This window comes from Papio anubis, chromosome 7 (assembly GCF_008728515.1).
Source record: "Papio anubis isolate 15944 chromosome 7, Panubis1.0, whole genome shotgun sequence".
Lineage (NCBI taxonomy): Eukaryota > Metazoa > Chordata > Mammalia > Primates > Cercopithecidae > Papio > Papio anubis.
In genome coordinates, this window is record NC_044982.1 from 12,549,015 (window position 1) to 12,559,571 (window position 10,557).

At 48.6% G+C, this 10,557-nt stretch overlaps 1 long non-coding RNA gene across 1 annotated transcript; it reads right to left on the reverse strand.

The window, feature by feature from the left end:
- Positions 1-8,691: 8,691 nt before the first annotated feature.
- LOC103886454 lies at positions 8,692-10,219 on the reverse strand. Its single transcript, XR_002522970.2, has 2 exons — positions 9,106-10,219; positions 8,692-9,008 (listed from the first exon to the last, which is right to left on the reverse strand). It is a non-coding gene; the product is annotated as an uncharacterized LOC103886454 (long non-coding RNA).
- Positions 10,220-10,557: the final 338 nt, after the last annotated feature.

Here is a 10,557-nt window from a genome sequence, read left to right on the forward strand (position 1 = left end):
TGGACAGGGCTTGGTGGTGGGCTGGATGTGGAGCTGCAGGAGAGAGGGGGCCCGCCTGGCTGGCTGGATGGGGCAACCGGACACCAGTGCAGCTCAGCCTCCATTAGACGGAGCAGAGCGCAGTGCCTGAGGGAATTCCCCAAATAACATCTCCCAGAACACAAAAAATGGAAAAGTTCGAGGCTTTGTGATTTCTAGAAATGCTCCAGGCCCCTGGAGAGCAAAGCTCAGAAAAACTTGGGCTTGGAGTGGTTGGTGAAAACTTACAGGAGCCTGTGTTTACAGATAGTGGAGGCTTGTGTGGGGTGAGGGCAGCTACTCCACAGAGGTCCCAGGTCTCCGAGCTCTGCCAGGTGGGACTTGAAGTGCAGCTTCCTGGATAATTTATTTTACTGTGAGATTGTTACAGGGACAACGTGAAACTGCAAGGAAATCCTGTGCTTCCCCTCCGGCCTCTGCGCCAGTGCCCTGCAGGTCCAAGTTCGCTCTCCTTTGCCCTTAGGAATGTTGGGGGAAAGTTTGAGAAGCTTTGATCAGGAAAAGCATCCCAGCCTTAAGGTCAGCCAGACTTGGGTTCTGCTGCCTGTTTGCTGTGTGACCTTGAACTAATTAGTGTCTCCCTCTGAGCCCGGGCATGGGTGATGGTTGCCCTTGAAAACACCGGCCTTTCCTCTCAAACTGGATTTTCAACTCTCACAATTCTTAGCTTTATAGCATTCACTGGAAGAAAATTAAAGTTTGTTCATCTTCTAGGTAGCAGCATCTTGCCTGAAATAATTTCTTATGGGTGCTCACAGGAAATAGAAAAACTGAAATCAATCACGCAGAAATGAATAATTATGGAGGACTCCCCAAACCATATCCAGTGCAGGATGTGACAGTAAAATTTAAATGGTTAGAGGTCTTATATCAACTTTTTGAAATCTTTTTTATTTTTTTTTTGAGACGGAGTCTCGCTCTGTCACCCAGGCTGGAGTGCGGTGGCGTGATCTCGGCTCACTGCAAGCTCCGCCTCCCAGATTCACGCCATTCTCCTACCTCAGCCTCCCAAGTAGTTGGGACGACAGGCGCCCGCCACCACGCCCGGCTCATTTTTTGTATTTTTTTAAAGTAGAGATGGGGTTTCACCGTGTTAGCCAGGATGGTCTCGATCTCCTGACCTTGTGACCCGCCCGCCTCGGCCTGCCAAAGTGCTGGGATTACAGGCGTGAGCCACTGTGCCCAGCCTTGAAATCCTTTCAATGATGTGCTACACTGCTCTATGTGAAAGAAAAGAAAGTTAGAGAGCTCTCAACCTCACCCCCTCATCAGCCAATTTTATAGCTACCATGAGATCTTATTTTTAGTCAAAGCTTCCCAAATCCATTCTCTAGAGTTGGTTATAATCTATCCAGCCACTGTGAATAATCTAGGAACAGACAGTAATTTAAATACACGCACACACACACAAACACACCACCCCAGGGTGCCCATCCTGTTTTTCTAGCCCTTCCCATCCCAATTCCATGTTAAAGGTCACTAGGGCCAGGGGGTCTGAGGGCCCCATGGGCCTGTTTGGCTGCACTCAGCCCAGGATGAGTCCTACTGGCTCCCAGGAGACAGACGCCATCCTCGGCTCGGCTCATGAGTCTTCTCCCTCCATATTCCTTGGCAGCAGCCCAGGGTGACCGGTGACAGAAATCTTGTGGTTGATGATGCTGTGGAGGCTGGGCGAGGGAACTCTTTCCCCAGTAATTCCCCTAGAAAACTCATGGGCACTTGGCCGGCTTTGCAGGGCTCCACCGAGGGGTGCTGGAGAGGCAGCTCATCCTGGGAGGTGGGGTGGTGCCCTATGCACAGGACACAGTTGATCCCGAAGACCAAGGTGTAGCTAATATTCTTCTGCCCCCCTTAAATATCCCTCACTTTTGACTTCTACACCTTCCTTAAAATGTTCACTTAGAGATTCACTCCTATGCTTGAGAATTTCATTCGTTCATAATTTGTTCTGAGGACATGAGGATGTCCAACACAGATTTACCGAGGGCCTGTTCTGGACTGGGCTTCACACTGGGTTCTGGGTATGTGGTTAAGACAAAGCTTTTCCTCTTGAGAACTTCTCCTTCCAGTGGGGGAGAGAAGAGTGTAAACAACTAAGTGATGACTGTAACAAGGCAGGTGCTCTCAGGAGCCTGTGGGAGAGGCTGGAAGCCGAGGGAGAGCTCTGCTCTCTGCCTGGGGCAGGGGCAACTGGCAAGGCTTCATGGAGGAGGTGAGACAGGAAGTGGCCAGGGAAGAGAGGGATGGGAAAATGACCATCAGGGCAGAAGGAACCTCCACAAAAGCACACTCAGGACTGGGGCTTATCCTGCCATGTGTCCTTCAGCTTGAGTGTGTGTCCACACCAGTGCAAGCTGGGGGTTGAAAGTTGGCTGGTCAGGGGCCTCATGTCTCGTAGGTCACAGCCCCTGCAGCAGAAGCCCTGGATGATGCCAGTTGTCCACAAGAGTCACTTTCTCCCTGAAGGGCAATGCTAGACTCAGACCCACCTCAGAGCAAATCAGAGCAGTGCGTGCAACCCTTACTGCGCACACGGATCGCCCGGGGACCTCGCTTGAATGCAGATTCGGCCTTTCTCACAAGCTCTCAGGGGATGCCCACGGTGTGGGTCCTCAGACCAGACCTGGGCAGGGATACGCAATAAAACACTCCTCCGTTGATTCGGTCTGTGAGCTGTCTTCCATTTGCGCTTGAGCCATCCAAACTGCCTCTAGATCACGATTCACTGTCATGCTCCCTTCAGCCTCTAGTGGCCGAGAGCTCTAACTCTGAAAAAAGACAGACATGGTGGTTGTGTGACCTTGGGAAAGCCTTAACCTGTCTGAGCCTCCTCTGTACAATGGGATAAACACTCCTGCAGGGTTGTTACGAAAGCTGCCTGAGCTATAACGAGCTTAGCATCCAGCAAGCATCCCACATGTTAGCTCTTGTTCTTATAGTTCCTTTACTACTGAACTGTCCTGTGACAGTGACGGTGGTTCGATTTGGAGCCCAATGCACTTGAATTCATGTCCAGGCTCAACCACTGTCCGTGTAACCTCAGACAAGGCACATTTTCACACCGAGCTGCAGTTTCTTCCTATAAAAGGGGATTAGGGAAAACTTTCTGGCTCACAGAATGCGGGGACAACTCAGGGACGCACGGTGACCAGTAAGCAGCATTCTGGTACCCCGTGAAGAACCTAACTCCCTTGTTCATGCACACACACACCTGTTCCTTCAACACCGAACACCACCTTTGTGCCAGCCCCCCGCTAGGCACAGGGAGTTGGAGACAAAGGACACACGGCTACTGCCCTCAGGGTGTGCACTGTTCAGGGTGCTGGAGAGCAGGTGAGGACCTGAGGCTCCCTCTCTTGGAATTCAGCGTCCCATGCATGACTGAGTCCTACAGAAAGTGCAGCAGCTGCCAGCGAGAAGTGAGCAAGTTCTGGCAGCAAAGGGCACAGTAACAGTACCAGCATCTCCTGAAGACTCCAGTCAAGGGAAATGGGGGAACCCACGGGTTTGAAGATGTTTGAGACGTTCCAATGGAGTGCCTTTGGCCAGACTGGCACTTACAACCTTGGAGCACAGGCCTCCCAAGTGGCCTGGCTGCTCCTGAGCCAAGAGCAGGACTGGGCCAGGCATCTGGCCCCCAGGGAAGGGGGTGGGAGTGGGGCTGGAATGCCCAGCACCTTTTCAGCTGAGGCCATGGCAGGGAAGCCTCTCCAAGATATTTCCTGTAATCCCTGTCTGGTCAGACTCCTTACCTGGAGAATAGGACTCAGGCTGGGATTTAAGGTTAGAGACCAAAGGGGACCCCTTGAGAGAGCAGGAGCCAGTGGTGGCAGTGTCAGGCGTAGGTGCTCATACAAGAACCACAGTTAATGAACTTTGAGAAAACCCAATACGTGGAGGGCCAAGTACCTTTCTCCAGAGACTTGAAGACAGTTATGTGGGTGAAGGATTTGACAATTCCTCTTGTTCTTGGGGACACCAAGGGTGAGGATCGGTGAGGTGCCAAGAAGAGTTGCTTTCTAATTTTTTAATACAGTGTTTCTTTCTGGTTATAAAAAACATGTTAGGCCGGGCGCGGTGGCTCAAGCCTGTAATCCCAGCACTTTGGGAGGCCGAGACGGGCGGATCACGAGGTCAGGAGATCGTGACCATCCTGGTTAATACGGTGAAACCCCGTCTCTACTAAAAAATACAAAAAACTAGCCGGGCGACGAGGCGGGCACCTGTAGTCCCAGCTACTTGGGAGGCTGAGGCAGGAGAATGGCATAAACCCGGGAGGCGGAGCTTGCAATGAGCTGAGATTCAGCCACCGCACTCTAGCCTGGGCGGCAGAGCGAGACTCCGTCTCAAAAAAAACAAAACAAACAAAAAAAAATGTTAATCACAGAAACTTTGGAAAATACACAAAAGTATAAAGAAGAAAATAAAAAAATCCTACAATCTGGAGATAACCACTATTAACACGGCAGAGCTCTCCTCCACTTTTATGCATCCCAGCATTCCTGAGACACAGGATCCATGCCCTTGGATGGCCTGGTTTCCCACAAGGGGGTGATGCTTAGGTTGGAGAAGACACAGAATTTGAACAGGTGTGCAGGTGTATGAGGCAGCTATTGCCATCATGCTGTGTAACAAGCAACCTCAAACTTGCCCTGGCTTACGGGTAAAAGAAGCATTTGTCTCTCACTCATGAGTCTGTGGGTTGGCTGAGGATTGACTGATTTAGGTGCATCCCAGTTGCAGGTTGGGTCCATGTCTGCTCCACATGACTCTCATCCTCCTGGAACGAGGGGAGCTCCCTGAGGCAGGTTCTCTTCATGGGTGAGCTCACAGGTGGTAAGTGCACTGTACAATTATGTTTTAAGCCTCTGCGTCATGATCCACTGATATTTTATTGGCCAAAGCACATAGCCAACCCAAGTCAAGAGATGGGGATGATTATTCTCTCCACCAGGAGGTCCTGGCAAGAGTGTGGATCTATACTACTGGGGCTGAGCATTTCATCTACTATACTAGGTGGGTCTAATATTTGCTGCTATCCCCAAGGGCCTTGATCCTCCTGCTTAGAACATTGTTTTAGTAGATTTCCTTCTACTCTTATATTTGTATAATTTTTACGAAATTGAATTTCTATGCTACCTTTTTACAACTCCTCCTTGGTTTTTGTTTTCACTTAGCTTTATACCTTGTACATTTTTCTAACATTAAATAGTTTTGAAAATATGTTAATGACTGCAGAATCATAACATGTTTTGGCATAATTCATTAATCTCTTCTTCTAGGATACTTAGGGTTTTCCAGTTGGGGCTACTGTAAATAACAATGTGATGAACATCTTTGTGCAGAAACTTTGTTGGCACCTGTCATGGGCATTTCTTGCTTCTGTTTGCCCAGTACCAAGTCTAACCTCCCTCTGAATCAGTGAGTCAGTGCCCTGATTTCCCTTTGGGGGAACCATCCCTCACCTACTTTGAGTCCGTGTAGTTCATGTGGCATCCATCACTGACTCCCGGGGAATGGCCTCTAGCCACACAAGACATTCCATCTCACTAAAGCTCAACAATTGGACCCAGGCCGGACCATCCAGAGTATGGAATCCCCCTCATTACAGAGATTAGTTCAGAAATGACACAGTGCCTAGTCCTGGCTAATTAATGGTTGTCTAAAAAGAGGCGCATGACCCAAAGTGATCCAATCAGAGTGAATCCTGAGACTGGCCAAGGAGTAGCTCGGAAGAGGCGTTCTCTCTTCTCTGAATTCAGCTTCAGAGGGTGCTGGCAATCCTGAGGTTGCTGGCAGCATCTTGTTTACACTGAGCTTGAGAATAAAGCCAAGACCTGGGCGATCAAACCCAGAAACAAAGCAACTGGATCCTGCTGACACTGTGCTCCTGATTAACATGCCTCCAGCAAGAATCCCTGCGCTTTCCAGTTTCAGAAGCCAATGCGTTTCATTTGTCTCCTAAACTGAGTTGTGCTTTCTATCACTTTCAACCAAATAATAGCCCGGTGTTACTGACGGAAGTTCCTTAGCTGGAATTTCAGTGGTCCCTCAGTGTCTGTGGGGGATTGGTTTCAGGACCCCCCAACACATATCAAAATCCTCAGATACTCAAGTCCCTGATGTAAAATGGTGTAGAATCGTATGCACATCCCCTCATATACTTTAAATCATCTCTAGATTACTTTTAATACCTAATATGATGGTGCTCTATAGTTGTTGTGCTATATTTTTGAAATTTTGTGCTATTTTTGTTATATTTTTAATTTTTAAAGTTTTTCTTTTTTCCTGAATTTTTTTTTTTTTTTTTTTTTAAAGACAAAGTCTTGCTCTGTTGTCCAGGCTGGAGTGCAATGGCACAATCTTGGCTCACTGCAACCTCCGCCTCCTGGGTTCAAGCAATTCTTCTGTCTCAGCCTCCCGAGTAGCTGGGATTACAGGTGTGCACCTCCATGCCCAGCTAATTTTTGTATCTTTTAGTAGAGACGGGGTTTTGCCATAGTTGGCCAGGCTGGTCTCGAACTCCTGACCTCAGGTGATTTGCCCTCCTAGGCCTCCCAAAGTGCTGGGATTACAGGCGTGAGCCATCGCGCCCAGCTTTTTTTTTTTTTTTTTTTTTTTTTTTTTTGAGATAGAGTTTCACTCTTGTTGCCCACTATCTCGGCTCACTGCAACCTCCTTCTTCCAAGTTAAAGTGATTCTCCTGCCTCAGCCTCCCAAGTAGCTGGGATTACAGGCGCACGTCACCATGCTCAGATAAATTTTTGTGTATTTTTAGTAGAGATGGGATTTTTTTCTGAATATTTTTGATCTGGGGCTGGTTGAATCTGGAGTATTTTTGATCTGCGGTTGGTTAAATCCAAAGGTGTGGAATCTGTGTATACAGAGGGCCGACCATACTGAGCCAAAGGACATAAACATTTTTTAGGCCTCTCAAGACCTCTTATCAAATTGCTTTCCAGAGAGGTTATGCAAACAATTCTATAGTAAGCCTATCTTAAAAGCATTTGTCTATTAGCTTTAAATTATTTTGACAGGCAGTAATTGTATGGTTGAAATATTTTTATGTTTATAGGCCATTTTATGTCATGATTGGCTGAATATGAGCAACTGGTATCTTTTTTTTGAATACTTTTTAAGAGCTCTTTAAATATCAAAAACATTGATCCTTTCCCAAATTCCTCACCGTTTTCCCCCAACTTATTGGCTTTTGATATTTTGATGTGCTCTGAAGTAGATGTATTTGTAACTTTTTTTTTTTTTTTTTTTTTTTTTGTGAGATAGGGTCTCACTCTGTCACCTAGGCTAGAGTGCAGTGGTGCAATCTCAGCTCACCGCAACCTCCACTTCCTGGGTTCAAGTGATTCTCCTGCCTCAACCTTCTAAGCAGCTGGGATTACAGGTGCCTGCCACCACGCCTGACTAAATTTTTTGTATTTTTAGTAGAGACAAGGTTTCACCATGTTGGCCTGGCTGGTCTCGATCTCCTGACCTCAGGTGATCCACCTGCCTCTGCCTCCCAAAGTGCTGGGATTTTGCAGGCAGCCACTGTGTCGCATTTTTTTTTTTTTGAGACGGAGTTTCTGCCCTCAGCTGAGAGCAGGCCGGATCTCAGCTCACTTCCATTGCAAGCCTCCGCCTCCTGGTTTATGCTAATTCTCCTGCCTCAGTTTTCCCAAGTAGCTGGGACAGTTCACCACTTCCAGCTAATTTTTGTATTTTTTAGTAGAGACGGGTTTCACCCGTGGCTAGCTAGGATGGTCTCTCACCTCCCATCCCTCATGATTCATCTGTCTCTCGGCCTCCCAAAGTGCTGGTGAGCCACCTCTGCCAGGTACATTTTGTAACTCTTTATGTGGCCACATTGTTTTTGGGTGTTACTCCTGTTGTTCTATGCTTTCAAAGTCCTTCCCTGTTGAAGACCAGGTGAATATGGACCAAGTTTTCTTCTTGACATTCAGGACTGGGCGCAGTGGCTCACACCTGCAGCACTTTGGGAGGCTGAGGTGGGCAGATCACTTGAGGTCAGGATTCAAGACCTAGCTTCCGACCAACATTTGGGTAAAACCCTGTCTCTACTAAACACAGTAATTAGCCAGGCATGGTAGCAGGTGTTTTATAATCCCACATCAGGAGGCTGGGAGGCAAGAGACCACCTTGAACCTGCAAAGTAGGTGAGCTGCAGTGAGCGAGAGATTGCACCACTGCACTCCAGCCTGGGCTACAGAGTGAGACTCTGTCAAAAGAAAGAGAGAGAAAGAGAGAGAGAGGGGAAGGGAGGGAGGAATGGAGAGAGGGAGGGAGGGAGGGAGGAAGGGAGGAGGGAGGAGGGAGGAAGGGGAAGGAAGGGGAAGAAAAGAAGGGGAAGGAAGGAAGGAAGAGGAAGGAAAGAAAAGGAAAGAAAAGGAAGGAAAAGGAAGAAAAAGGAAGACAGACATTCAGATGCCCAGGGTTTCTCTGCCTGTGATTTGAGAGCTGTCTGTGTTGGAATCACCTGGGGAGATTGCTTAAAATCCAGATTTCTGGGCCTCACCCTAGAAAGAGTCTCTGAGAGGAAGCCGCAGTTCTCTCCATTTTTAGCAAGTCTCACATGTGGTTTCAGTGAAACACTAAAGTTTGAAAACCACTGCTCAAAAGAATGATAGGACACAATTTGAAAAAGAACACAATCTGATTCCCTCCTCCCACGAGCCAATTTCCCCAGCAGCAGCCATTTGGCAATAATCCAATTCTTCCAGGATGGTCTGTGGGAAGAATTTTCTCATGCTTGAACTTCTTAAAGCTGGGATTCATTGGCAGGTAACCAGCTCTTGGTCTCAAAATGTCCAAGCCCAGGACTGTTGGTGTCTTGGGATCCCATGGTCCAGCTGGAAGGTCGGATGAAATGTCATTTCATAAGGTACCTGAACTACTGCTTTTTATTTTTTCTCCAAATGCCCTTGAAGGTTTTTCTCCAGCTAATATAGAACCTATGAGAAAAGTGCTTTGAAGGTGCAGGGTCAGGACGGAGTGAGCTTTCTGTATGGTAAAAAGCCAAGAAAGGAGAAACAGCATTCTGGTACTTACCAGCAGCCCGAGGTAGCCATGCTGTTAAGCGCAATGCCCTGTGTCCAGTTGATGGCCCCAGCCCTGCCCAGGGGAGGCTGGGAGCTCCCAAGATACCCAGATGCTGTCTGCAAATGTTGATTGGTGGCCAGGTCATTGCCACGCCAAGCAACTGTTCCAATCACCCTCCTCTCCGAGGAGTGTGACAAAATGAGCTAGATCAAGCACGACAGGTGCACAGCAGGCAGGTGACGGGGGACGGAACAACATAGAGCCCTCGAAGACACAGCCAACAAGCCAGAGAACTGCACCCTGGGCGTAGAAGGCAGTGCTCTCTCCAGCGCCTCCCAGGAGGTGAGACAGGGTTAGGGCAGCCCTCCTGCAATGCCCGGTCCAGCCCCATCATGCAGAAGGAATTCCGAAGTCCAGGCAGGGGGAGTTGGTGATCACGGTGGAGCAGTGCCCGGCTTCAGCACGTAGGATTTGCCATTATGCTAAAGCAGTGGTTCTCAAAATGTAACCCCAGGACCAGCAGTATCTGCTGTATCTGGGGACTTGTTAAAACTGCAGATTCTAGGACCTGGAAGCTCTGGAGGTGGGTCCACACTCTGCATTGATACAAGCCCTCCTGACATGTGTTCAAACCTAAGAACCACTCACTTAGTCCTCTGCACTGGGGAAGATTAATGGAATACTTTAGCTTGCTTCGGGAAAGACAGAGAACAGAGAGGCATGAGTGTGTGTGGCTCCCTGTGCACCGCCCTTGATGGAATCTAAACCTCATGGCCTGGCATTTGGGGCCCCACATGGTTCCCCAGCCCACCTTCTCAGATCACTCGGGGGGTTCCGCCTGCTCCAGCCGAACTGCAAGTCCCTACTCCAGCATTTCTGTCGCTCTTCTGTAGTGCAGCCTCTTCCTTCTGAAATCCCACTCAAGCCCTACCTGAGGTGCCCTCTTTCCTCTGAAGGTCTATGAGATAAGAAACTCAAAACAGCGGCTCCCTCCTGGTTCTCCTTTTAAAACACACTACTCGCCAGGTACGGTGACTCACACCTATAATCCCAGCACTTTGGGAGGCCAAGGCGGGTGGATCACCTGAGGTCAGGAGTTCGAGACCAGCCTGTCCAACATGGTGAAACCCCATCTCTACTAAAAATATAAAAATTAGCCAGGCATGGTGGCACGTGCCTGTAATCCCAAATTGGGAGGCTGAGGCAGGAGAATCACTTGAACCCGGGAGGTGGAGGTTGCGGGGAGCAGAGATTGCGCCACTACATTCTAGCCTGGGTCACAGAGCAAGACTCAGTCTCAAAAACAACAACAATAACAGAAAACAAACAAAAAACACCCCAAAATATAACCACACTACTCTTAAAACCTGGCCACAATCAGCCTTCCTTCTTCCATGTACCTTTCCTGTTTAGCTCCCTGGCCAAGCCTGACTCATCCCCTACCCGCTCCCGGCAGCACCT